General features: G+C 41.6%; 1 protein-coding gene across 2 annotated transcripts in view; it reads right to left on the bottom strand.

The window, feature by feature from the left end:
* Ell2 (elongation factor for RNA polymerase II 2) overlaps positions 1-13,637 on the bottom strand; it is a 69,081-nt gene that overhangs the window by 54,271 nt on the left and 1,173 nt on the right. The window lies entirely within an intron of this gene.

Genomic DNA, 13,637 nt, shown 5'->3' with positions numbered 1-13,637 from the left:
AAGTATTCAACTAGCTAGCCAGTCCTGTCAGACACGACTCTCAGCATGTCCCACAGTCTAAGTGGTTCTTTTCCACTGTCTGCCACAACAAAGTGAATCCTACAAACAGACATATATTAACGTGACCACTCCAAACTAGGCTTGCTATTTTTTGTCCAAGTGGGTTCTGTTTATTTGCTTGTGTTTTTGTTGTTGTTTATTTTGTTTTGACTAGTTCTTTTTAAAAGAGTGATGTTCAGAGCTGGGGAGATGGTTCAGTGGGTAAAGTGTTTACTGTGCACATATGAGGGCATGAGTTACGATGCCCTACACCCACAAAAAAGCCAGGCATGCACATGCCTGTGACCCTAGCACTGGGGCTAGAGATAAGGCCTCAACAGCTAGCCTGAGTAACTGCAACCACCACCCAGTCCAGGTTCAGGGAGCACCTCTGTCTCAAAATAAATAAATATAATAAAATAGAAAGTGACTAAAGAAGATATCTGATGTCAAACTCTGGTATTCTTACATGCCTGCTTGGGAGAGTGTGTAGGTTGGGCACATGCATGCACACAGACACATGGAAAATAGTAATGCTCAAATCATGGTATATTTTAAATAAAATGAAAAAAGCAAGTTAGTTTTAAAAGACATTCTAGATGGTCCAATATGATTCAGCATGTTTTACAATAATGTATAATTCACTAAATACATTTCCATTTAGGAATAGGATATGTTAAAAATTACATTTATTAATTACAATTTACTCATTTTGTATCCCAGCCGTAGCCCCTCTGTTGTCCCTTCCCAATCCCACCCTTCCTCCCTCTTCTCCTTCCATGCCCCTCCCCCAATCCACTGATAGGAGCAGTCCTCCTCCCTTTCCATGTGACTCTAGCCTATTAGGTCTCATCAGGACTGGCTGCATTGCCTCTTCTGTGGCCTGGTAAGGCCACTCCCCTCCCTCAAGGGAAGGTGATCAAAGAGCCAGCCACTGAGTTCATGTCAGAGACAGTCCCTAGTCCCCTTACTAGGGCACCCACTTGGACACTAAGCTGCCATGGGCTATATCTGAGCAAGGGGTCTAGGTTATCTCCATGCATGGTCCTTGGTTGGAGTATCAGTCTCAGAAAAGACCCCTGAGCCCAGTTTTTTTTTTTTTTTTTTTGGTTCTGTTGCTTTCCTTGTGGAGTTCCTGTCCTCTCTAGATCTTTCATCTTCCCCTTCTTCATAAGATTCCCTGCTCTCTGCCCAAAGTTTGGCTGAGTCTTAGCCTCTGCTTTGATACCTTGTTGGGTAGAGTCTTTCTGAGGCCCTCTGTGGTAGGCTCCTGTCCTGTTCCATTTTCTACCTCTTCCGATGTCCATCCCATTATCCTATTTGCCTTTCTGAATGAGGATTGATCATCTTATCCAGGGTCCTCCTTCTTGGTTAGCTTCCTTAGGTATACAGGTTTTAGTATGTTTAATCCTATATTATATTTAGGAATAGGGTATTGATAGAGCTTCAGTCTTTAGCTTTAATTAAATATTTAGCTTTAATTAAATATTTGCAGCAAGTGGCTCTTTTGAAAAACCAACTCTAAGGCAGTGGTTCTCAACCTTCCTAATGCTGCGATCCTTTAACTTCTTCATGTTCTGGTAATCCCCAACTATAAAATTATTTTCATTGCTACTTCATAACTGTAATTTTGCTACTGTTATGAATAGAAATATAGTTTTGAACACAGAACTTTGCCAAAGGGGTCATGACCCACAGGTTAAGAATCACTGCACTAGGGTTTAATTGAGCATCATTTGAACAATAAGTAAGATAGAGATATGCTATCCACACCCAGCCAAGAAGCATAAGGGCAGACTGGAAACAGTAAGGAATTGATGTTTTTTAGTCAAAAGATTTTCTTAACCTCTTAGCAATTTCACTGATTTTACCCCTTAAGCTAATCCTGTACACTTCTCACAAAAGAGACTCTGATGTACAAAACAGAAGCAGATCCCAGCTTCTTAAAGCCTAGGTCACAATCTCTTATACAGGGTTGTATAAATAAATGTGGAGACAGGGTGCAAAAATATGCAACAGTAAAAGGTTTCTGAATATGCAATGATAAATATTTTCAATTATGAAAATCAAACTCACTGTATTGGAGCACATGGCCGCAAGGCAGCTTCAGCTCTGAACACAGGATACATACATACACTTACATGTAGTGTGCATGCTGTAACTTCACACAATGTCGATGGATAGCATTTGAGACACCTCAGCTCATATTCAAAACTGCTGTTATGTTTGGAACTGTGTGCTTTCATTATATATGCTACAGAAAAAAAAAGTTTTCTGCTCTTAATGAAATGTAAACGTTAAGTTACAGATGGTAATGGCCTGACTTGGGATTAGGAATGTACTTCTATCATTTTGTGCTTTTAATATGGAATATAACTATTGACCCACTCTGAAAAACTATGATGATGTCTACATCCTGCACTATCAAAAGATCCAGCCATGATTTAATTCTTTGTGTACAACAAGCATATTCAATTATTACATTAATAAGCAAATTTGGTTTTATTTTAATAAATAATAATAGATAAATGGTAAAATTATATATATATATAAAAGAACAGTCTTAAAAATGAAAAGTAGATTTCTTTATAATTGATTATCAATGTCTGAGTGTATACCTATTTTCATACTTATATAGTAGGGGCATGTAAAAAGTTTTTTTGGATAAAAGAGGGCATGAGTGGAAAAAGTGTAAGAAATCCTGATATATAAAACACTAAAATACTCATAAGTTGGGTTATTCTTTGTGTTTACAATTTCAAGCTATCCTACAATATTTCCAAGCACTCAAGAATATTCCTAAAACACACATCAGAGACATTATAGAACTATAAAGTTCACTAAGTAATTATACTTAATGGCATTGATTTTTCTGTGTGACCCCGGTTTCTGACATGAACTTCAGGGTCAGACAGAAGCAAAGCTTAAGTTTCTTGGGAGCTGAATAAGAAGGTTTCCATCACCCTTCTTTGCCTCACAGCCTTTGGTTGATTCCAGAAACCCATTACACATCATAAAACCAATATACTATTTTGCCTAATGTGTCAATCCAATCTCAGATGAGAGAGAAAAATCTCCTTTTTAAAGATTTTCAAGAACCAAGATTAAATAGTATTTTAAGTAGTAACACTTTCTTTTAGCTATTACAGCATAGAAAAGAACGAAAACAGAAGGGGGAGTGGAGAACAACCCAAATCTATATAACATAGTCCTTGTTTTGAAACAACAGCTTTTGAAAACCTGTAGCTATTTAACTCAGGGCAAATTAAAAAAAAAAAAAAAAATCTTAGGATTTCAAGCAGCTCTTAAGTGAACACGGAGGACAAGAGCCTGAGCTGAAAACCAGCCAGACTGTTACCCAGCACTTTAACCAACAATATTTGAAGCATAATCCCACCATTTTCCCTCAGGAACCTTATGTGGTCATTATAATCAAATAATAAGCTTAATGCCAAATATAACTTGTAAATAAAGGCAAACAAAGCCTTGTGCCCAGGAATCATGATTGCTAGCATAGAAGTAGTAAAAGAGAACAAAGATATTCAAAGATATGTAGCAGCTAAGTCACAAAGGGGGTCATTATAGTAGCTGACACTGGCAAAGTGGGTGATCACATTCAATACTTTAAAAGACCACTCTGAGAACTGAGTGTAACAGGCTATGGAGGGAACAGTCAAAATCTAGAAGCTAGCTGCTAGCCCAGGGAAGTGGTTCTGAAGAGTGATGACAGAGCTACAACTGGAATGGTGATAATGGCTGAGGTCAATCTAGATATTTAAAGATTGACAAGATGATGCTAGATCAAATGTGCCAAGAAAAGAAGAGACAAATCAAGGGTGATGAGTTAAGTGCTAGACAACTGGGAAATGTGGTCATGAACTGAAATGGGGCTTATTTGGGTGATATTGAATCAAGAACTGAAAGTGAGACAGAGGATGCTAAGAGAGGAGAGGAGACTGTGAGGTGAAAGCACCAAAATTAACCATATAAATATACAAACAGTCAAACAACAAAAAGTTAGAGTTGTGCAAGTTTGAGGTGCCTATTAAGTGTTGATGAACAGATAATCTGTTAAAATTAAGTGCCTAAAGTTAGTTTTTTTTTTTTTTTTAAGACAGGTTCACCCAGGCAGGCCTCAGACTCATCCAGAGAGATGCTGTTATTTTTATTTTTGTTGTCATAGATTTGAGATAAGAAATTGCTATGTAGATATGGTTTGTGTTGATCCTCATGCTCTTCTTCTGTGTGCGGGGATTACAGGCAACAGCAACCACACCCACCTTGAAAAGGTGTGGTCTGGAGATAAACATTTGCAATTCATAAGTATGCAGTTAATAGCATAGTATATATTTAAATCCTTAGAACTAGATAAAGTCACTTAGAATGAACAGACAGGGGAGCTGGGACCTGCGAAGACACACAGGGATGATCTAAGCAGAGAATGGTCAGCAGAGAAAAGACAGAGGAAATTCCAGTTTTAATATAGAGATATGGTCAGTGGGATGAAATACCTCACTTCCCAGACCGCCCTCCCTGATTGTGGGACGATAGGGATGGTGATGTTTGGAAATAGGCCACCTGACCAGGTACAAGTTTCAGGGGTGTGGTAAAGACAGTGGGCTCAGCAGATGACAAGTGAAGACAGCGCCTATCTTCACACTACTTTTCCCCTTTAGCACAGATGTAGGTGTGCGCATGCACACACATTTTTACTTCTTTTAAATGACAACCACTTTACTGACGGCAAAGGCTCTCCATGTCCTCCTAGTTTCATATTTTCAGTTACTCAGTTCTATACCTAGGCAGGTCAAAAGATGGATAAAAATGTTTGCAGAATATATGTGTATAACTGTGGGTCCTATCTATTAATCTTTATTTACAAGAAGAAAAATATCCAATTGAGTTTTAATGACATGGGTTCCTTTCCTGGTCCATTGGGGCAGCATGATTTCTAACATGGAACCAGAGCAATGATATTGTTACTAAGGACACAGACAGGGTAGTGAGATTGCCTAATGGGTAAAGGTGCTTGCCACCAAGCCCTAGATTTGAACCCCAGCTCCTTAGAGTGGGAGAAAAAAACCTGACTCACAACACATGTGTGCTGTGTCACACTCATATCCACACACAGGTAAATATACAATAAATAATACATATAATGAAAAATTTAAAGATATGCTAACAGCATATCAAAGTATAGACCAGCATCTCTCAACCTGTGTATCACGACTCCTCTGGACACCAGTTAAGATTATCAGAAAACACAGATATTTACATTAGGATTCATAACAGCAGTAAAATCACAGTTATAAAATACAACAAAAATAATTTTATGGTTGGGGTCACCACAACACAAGGAACTGGATTAAAGAATCCCAATATTAGAAAGATTAAAAATCACTGTTCTAGGCCAATCTTAACAAAACAAACAAACAAACAAATAAAAACAAGTTCAAGCCTGGTGTTGTTACCCTTCAATAAGCCTGCTGTTGAGTGACAGTCCTTAAGTCACGCCCACCCACACCCACACACTTACTAGGGTACAGCAATTAAGTGCTGAATTCTACTCCCAGAGCCAAAACCAGAACAACTCACCAAAAGAGTGAGAGGTGAGGTGATCAGGATGAAGTGATGCTGGCTTATTCAGGGTCTTAAAGTAGGATATTTCAGAAGGACCCTTAAAATGTTAACCCAGGCATATTATGCAGAATTACTTAGTTTCAGTAACCTCATAACAAAATAAAAATTCTGAATTTCATGCGAAAGTCAAGTTAGATTTTCATATTATCTATGTCCTATGATGGCCATTTAAAAGGCTATTTGTAGAGGTTACCGAATAAAGGAAGTCTCTAAAAATACAAACAAAAATGTAAAAGCCCTGTTCAGCTTTAAGACATTGACATCTGCAATTTCCATGCTACGGAGGAGGACACACGGCATACTGCATAGGCCCATCTGCCTCAAATTCTCATCTATATATGGCTCTCTCTCTCTCTCTCTCTCTCTCTCTCTCTCTCTCTGAGATATGGTTTCTAAGCCCTGTGTCTCTTTGTCTCTGTCTCTCTCTTTGAGACAGAAGTCTCTAGTCTCTGTAGCCCTTACTATCCTAGACTCACTATATATACTAGGCTGGCCTTGAACTCAGAGATCCATCTGCCTCTGCCTCCCAAGTGCTAGAATTAAAGGCATTGCATCACCATGCCTGGCTTGTCATTTTTATTTCTAAACAAAAAACAGCTAATCCACCCTGAAATCTTTTGATTACAAAACAAAAGATGAAATGAATTTTCACCCAAAATGGAACTTAGTGACTTACTTCCCCTGCGTCCCTCCCACCTCCATCTCACAGTTCCAATTTCCGACTCCCCTCACCCCCAGTCAGGGTTTCTCTCTGTAGCCTTGGCTGTCCTGGACTCTCTTTGTAGGTCAGGCTGGCTTTCAACTCACAGAGATCCACCTGCCTCTGCCTCCCTGAGAGCTGGATTACAGGGGTTGACTTTCCTCCATTTTAAGATGAAGGCTACCCTGACTGGTATTAATGCCAAGAAATTCCAACTTGAACCTCCCTTAGAATGCTGAGATCTAGTGACTGGTCATCTCTAATAAATGGGAGCAGTGGCCTAGTAGAGACTCCATAATCATCCCTGGCTTGCACCACCACACTCCTTCCTAACTCATCTCCTTACTTTCAGATTCACATTCCAGTCCACTGCTCAGAGCACCTTAAATTTCCACTCGTCTCCCCACAGTAATGAAGAACAAAGCACAAACCACCTGGGAGGGTAAGCAACCTACTCCAACCTACTGTGCTCTCTTAAACAGCTATTTTTTTCCCTGCCTCATTCCAGGTTAAGAGGAACAGGTTCTTTCTGCCAATTCTCAAAACCACCCTTGCTTCCTATGACTGTTTCTGACTTGCCTTTGACACACCCTCTGATGGAGATGTGGTCTCCCAGACCAGTTTCTTGTCACTAAAAATTTTAATACAAGTCCTTTAATACTCAAGGCTCATTTTCTTAATAATACAAAAGACGCCAGGAAGCAAAGAAGTCCCTGCTAGTCTGATGATGTAGTTACTATGAAACTAGTAGCCAAATGCCTGAAGAACAAAGGTCAATGCCAGGTGCTGATTTGACTCACAAGTTTTTAAGTAGCATGTAGATTATTAATATCCTCTCATGTCTTCTGTTACAGGGCCATAGCAATTTGAGAGAGGCTAGACTGTGAAGGCAAAGAACCTTTTTGTTTGTTTTTGTTATTTTCAAGACAGGGTTTCTTTTTGTGTAGCCCTGGCTGTCCTAGAATCTCCCTGTAGACCACAGGCTGGCCTAGAACCCACAGAGAGTGATCAACCTGCCTCTGCTTCCTGAGTGCTAGGATTAAAGGTGTGCACCACCACCTGGCTTCTAGTAGAAACTCTTAAGCTAGCTCTTTCTGAAGTTTAAAATTATTCACAAGATCCCTAACACCACAGGAGATATTACAGATGGTAGAAATTTAGGAAAGAAGAAAGGAATTTTTTTTTTGGATGAAGAAACATTAATAGAACAAAGACAGAGAAAGGACTTCTGCCTGGTAACAGCGAATTATGCCATGTCCTTTTGCTTTAATTTGGCAGCAGAAACACAGCCATTAATTTATTATATTCTCTTCCAGATTTCTGCTTAGGTCATAGGAAATGTTCTATACAGCTCTGTGGTATGTAGGAGAGTAAATGTGAGGTTCTATTACATTCTTTTTTAAACTATAAAACCAGAAATGCCCATCATATTATAGAGAGACCTTCTCAAACCTTCCACATAAATTTGGCCCAAAGTGGCTGGATGATGGTGTGGCTTCAGAGCCTCTTTATGGCAAAGGAAGTTTCACTGCAAATTGTTAAAAATGATCCAAGCACTGACTTCCTTTGGCCCTTTCACCAACTACCTGACAAGTCCTACAGCACAACCTCTGTAATCTTCCCGAGTGCAAAAGGAGCAAATAGAAAGGCTGAACCTAGGGACTCTCCTTGATCAGAGTCCCTGGAGGCCATTCCAAGAATTCTATCTTCCTTTCCTCTTAAATTCTTTTCTTGAACATGCTCCAAACCTTCACATATGTTTTTTTTTTCCCCTCTCTCTCTTTCCCATATGTGTGCCAAGGTTCCCTAGCTATCTTTTTAGGCAATCTGGCTACTACTTTTCTTTAGGAAGAAGTACTGGGAACTAATTGAGCATTTGGGTAAATGTTTTAAATGGCACAGAATTGGGGCATGAAGTCATCTTTCCTTGATTAAAAAAATACAAGCACATGATGATCAAGTTCTGACTGAAAATGGGACTAAGATAAAAGTAGGCAATACTGAAATTAATCTAGCTGCATTTTTGAAGCCAAACAAATGAAATCTACAGCAAACCTCATGGTTTTACTTAATAAGCACATTGACAACACTGGCGCTGCTGTGGCAGCAAGTCCAGATCCTCTGGATTTACACAGTAGATTCAGGAAAATTAAGAGACGTAATTATTAGGGAGCAAGGAGGAGGACACATGAGATAATTTTCTGTGTCTTAAACCACAGTGAATCAATTGCTGAAAAATTTATCTGGAAGAAAGCTTGAGGAATGGAAGCCTGTCATATGACCTGTTGAAGCAAGGACTAAAGAAAAAAGTGACAAACTACCTGGAGCTACTATGAAAGACAATAACATAGGAGGCTAATTTAAGACCATATGTTTTGGTTAGAAATATATAATTTTTAAGTACAAATAACGAGCTCTTCACTAAAAATTAAGTACACTTGTAAAAACAATTCAAATTAACATTTTTCTAAATGACACTAGTCAAAGCAAAATAATAATAATTTCAAGCCAATAGAGCTGACAAAGGAATTAACTGATTCCTACAAAAAGGCAGTTGCTAACTCATCTTCAGGAATGAAAAAAGAACAACTATGCTCCCAAACAACCATGTTAGACTTTTATGTTATAGTTGGGAAAGCATAATATTTGAGCCAACTACTTTTGAAGCTTTGTTTTTTTGTTTTGTTTTTCGAATTAGGGTTTCTTCTATGTAGCCCTGGCTGTCCTAGAACTCTCTCTGTAGACTAGGCTGGCTTTGAACTCACAGAGTTAGTTTCACCTGACTCTGCTTCCCAAGTGCTGGGATTAAATTAGTGCACCACCATTACCCAGATATTTTTGAAGAGTTAAGCAAACTTTACAAAAGGCTGAGATAAGGGAGTTAGGTTAAGGTGTGCCTAAGAGACTGACAAGTTCAAGGCCAGCTCTAGTAACTCAAGGAGACATGCCTGAGCTACAAAGTTCACGGCCAGTCCTCATCAGTAAGGTCCTGTCTGAAAACAAAAGATGAAACAAAACAACCAAAGCAGCAGCAAATGGGTCCCTGGCAGAGGGCTCAGTTGGTAGCAGGCACTTCCCGGGTTTGATGCCCAGCACTGCTTCACAGAGCAGGCAGTACCACATGGCCTGCAATCTCAGGGCTTGGAAGGTGAGGCCAGACAGTCAGAACTTCAATACCACCGACACCTACATAGCATTTTCTAGGCCAGCCTGGAAACGCATGAGATTCTTTTTCCAAAAGGGGTTGCGGCTATAGTTCAAGTGGTAGAATGCTTGCTTAGCATGTGTGAGGCCCTACATTCAGTGTGCGGCCTCAGAATCTAAAAAGACCAAATTCATGGACTTGACAATAACAAAATCTAAAACAGTATTTAGAGATTTTTTTCATATAAGTATATTATTAAAATATCAAGAGAAAGAAAGCTACATTAGTAAGGAAGTCAGCTAAAAATGTACTTTATTCATATATACAGTTTGACATTTGGGGAAAATATAAATTAGTAATAAGATCTTCTTACATATACTTAGCACATGCAGACCTCACAATCACAGATCATAAAGCTGTAACTTACGATTTGGTTCCTTGTCCTTTTAATTTAAAATCATCTATGTATGTTTAGACAAAACTTGATATCCTGGATATCTGTATTAGAATATCTGAATATTTCTATAAACCATGAAAAGAACTTTCTAGGTATTATTTTGTATATAAGCATTTTTGAAACTGGTTACATATTCAAAATACGTGAAAAGCAACTTTTAGCAAACATGCACTCCACCTGTAACTCACAGGCACTCCCATGCCCATTTACGAACATTCTCCAAATTTCTTCTCTTAAAATAAAAAAGTTGAATAATGAAGGCAAGTCAAAATTTTGTCATGAAACAATACAGAAGTGTGATCTGGGAAGACCAAGATTTAAATATCTCCATCAGATTCTGTTTCAATGAGCCCTGAGAACCCAGTACATTTGCTTGATTATATCAGAATTATATACAGAATTATATAACTTGCCTAAATCATAGCTTCCAAATCCTATCTCTACTCCTGTGAAGCCTTATGCCAAATGGGTTATTTAGAAGCCTAAATCAAGGAGACAAAATAATTTGGAGTCCTGATGCTTAGTTTAACAAATGAAGTTAGAAAATCATTAAAAATTCATCATCTCTTTTTATAACTCAAAGCTTCTTTGGTAGCCATTTGTCACCAAGTACCCTCCTCTATTAGTAGAAGAATGGCAAGTGCTGTTTTTTGTAAGAAATAAAAATCACCACCCCCTCCCCAGCCCAGAGAGGATAAGCTTAACCATTCCAAAGCTTTCCTCTTATTATCTACCACAAGCCAACAGTCTCAAACGGCAGTTACGATTTAAAGTCATGAACCCTACTTCTGCTGATGGGAAGTGAAAAAAACCAAACAAATACCCTTCCACCAGAGGATAAAAGGGTTCAAGCAGATACCCACTGCTAGCAGCTGTTACTGTGTCAGATGGGGAGCCCTGGTTTGGATGAACCAGGAGAGGCACCCAGGCATGCCTGGGAAGGCATAAGCTATATATTTCAGAGTACCCTGCAGTGAGGTCAATAGAGAGGAGCCTTCAGTGCTTTTATCTTCTTACCATTTTCCTACAACAGACTTGTCATTTTCACCTTAAGTTAGACTTGATTTCCAAGCCTCTTAAGTGTTTCTTGTTAAACACACACACACACACACACACACACACACACACACACACACTAAACAAACAAACAAACAAACAAAAACCAAGAACAACAACAACAACAAAAACCAAGCGCAGCTTCCGTGACACACCAAGGGCAGGAGCTGGTTAACTCAGAACAAGGCGGTGTCCAAAAGAAAGGGCTAAGTCAGCTTATTCAACCCCTTCCCACCCGCAGCATACCACTGTTTCTATCACCAGTTTTTCAGGGGAAGGAGAATTTTAAGACTAATTTAATCTACCAGGCTTCACATTTAGAAAAATGGAGACATGTGACTGTTCCGATCCATTAATTTACATGCTAGAAATGGAAAATGAGTGATAGTACTAGGCATTAAGGACAGTTAAAAACAAAGCCACTGATTTCAGTAGAGAGGTGACAGAGAAACAAGTCTTGATCTTCTGTCTCTGGAAAGATACTGACTTCTAAACAGAAGTGAGCTGGGCACTCTAACCTTAATTCCAAGTGTGAAACACTAGGCAGAAATGAAGGCCACACAAAGGTAACAAAACAAACTCCCTGCCAGGGCCCCAGAGGACAGGCAGATCAGTGGACACTGGGGCTTCTCTGTCACTTCAGTTATCCTGACCACCGCCTTCTCTTTTCTTCAAGTGGGCCTCTTCACCTCACCAATTCCACGAACCAGTGTGTGGTGCAATATCACTGTTTAACTGTACAATTGGCCCGTTGTTTCCCAAAGTGGCTGACAGACCTCCAGTTCTAGGAGATGACTTCCCACCCGGCTGTATCTCAGTGTTTCTGTATCCCCGGGTCTGTTTTGTTGTCTTTTTAAACAGAGTGCTGGCCTCCTCTTCTTTATATCCCCTGACCTAACTTCCCACTGTCATTCCTTCCTATGCCCTTGGAACCCTCAACCTTATCTCCCTATCTTGTAGGGCTGCGTTTCTCTCCACTGCCAGCCTTGGCCCCCCTGCCTGCCTGCCTGTGTATCTGGCTTTCCCCAGATGGCCTCCCATTCCATGCTGGTGCTGTCCTCTTTCTGTTTGTGAACCTGCCTGGAGAGTAGGTCCTGGCACATCCAGTTTGTTATTTCCTATATCTTTGTGTCTTTATTGGTGGCTGTATACTGTTCTAGCTGTAGAGGTATTCTCCCTGGGTATACGGTGTATTTCTCCCTATACTTGCACTCCTCCTTGTTGCCCTCCTTTCAACTCCCCACAAAACTTGACTATTTTTCACCATACGCTTCTCTGTACATAACACATGCCCAACCAATTCCTCGGAAGCCTCCGAAAGGGAGAGAGAGACAGTCAGAGACAGGATGCTCTGAATCTTTCCTTTTTCTGTCAATGTGAACTCATATACTTGCAAGATGTACAGACAACTGTGTGCCGTCCTCAGCATGTATGCATGTGTGTGAGAGCCTCTGGAAGCTCTGCTCGCCCAGGTTTCTGTCTCCGGTGGCTCTGTTTTTCCCTATATGCATTTAAAGTGCCTGGCACTAGTGGGAGCTCAACAGATGTTAATTCTTTTCTCCACTTTTATCTAAGTATGTGAGATCTAAGGCGGGTGTCTTCTGCCGAACTGTGCCTATTTATGAGACCAACTGGAATATATTCTTTAGTAGGCACTGAGCTATTTGTCAAAATGCCCTATGGGCTGTAGCTCTTTTCTTTCTCTCCTCTCTGAACAAAATGCTATTGGTTCCCCCATATGGTATTGCCTTTCCCTTCGACAATGCGTCCACTTTCGTGTCCCAACTTCACTCTCCCGCCCTTACATGTCCATAATCGGCTTCCTTGTACCCCCAACTTGTTAAACTGTCTTTTTGGTGGCCCACTCTTTGGTGTGAAAGCGTTCCTGGGTTTGGACTCCAACTACTGGGTATGTGCCTCTGAGCTTCTTCCTGTAGTGGAGACAGGCGCTCGGAGTAAGAGAAGGAGACCTCAGGTTTCTCTCCGCAGGGAGGAGAGCCTAGTCTAGACGCCCCGAGTCTCCCCTTAACCGCCCGGCCGCTCCTCGCCACCAGACCGCGAGTCAGCACAGGACGCGGCGCACGCCGAGCTTCCGAGGATTTCTTTCCCCATGACCTGTCGTCCTGTTCCCGGCTCTAGTAGTGTCTGAGTCTCCTGAGGTCTCTCTCCGAGAGGGCGAGTCGGTTTGCTGCCACGCGGGCCGCGGTGCGTGTCCGGGAACCCAACGCAAAGAGCCGGCGTTCCAGAATCCCGGGGAGCGCAAGGTGTGCTCCGGTGTGCTCCGCTCCCCTCCCCCTCCCCGCGGCGCGGTGCCCGGCCTCCCCGGCACACCGCGGACACGCCCGCCTACTCTCGGGGTGCCGGTGTCACCGAGTCCCGAGAGCACCAGCGGGGTCCTCGCCCCACGGGGCGCCGACGCCCCTCGCTCGGCCGCCCCCTCGCCTCTCGGCGTCGCCTCTTCGCTGGCCGCCGCGCGCGCCCCCTCCGCGGGTCACCGCACTGTGTCCGCGGGACCCGGCTCCGCCGCGGGACCTCGGGAAGCCCCGCAGCGGCGGGCGGGCGGGCGGCCCGGCCCCGCGACCCCGCCGCCAGGGGCCGCC

The sequence above is a fragment of the Psammomys obesus genome, unplaced genomic scaffold (genome assembly GCF_907164565.1).
Source record: "Psammomys obesus unplaced genomic scaffold, mPsaObe1.curated_primary_1811, whole genome shotgun sequence".
NCBI classification, from domain to species: Eukaryota; Metazoa; Chordata; class Mammalia; order Rodentia; family Muridae; genus Psammomys; species Psammomys obesus.
The sequence above is the reverse complement of the archived record's forward strand: the minus strand, read 5'-3'. Positions and strand labels throughout refer to the sequence as shown.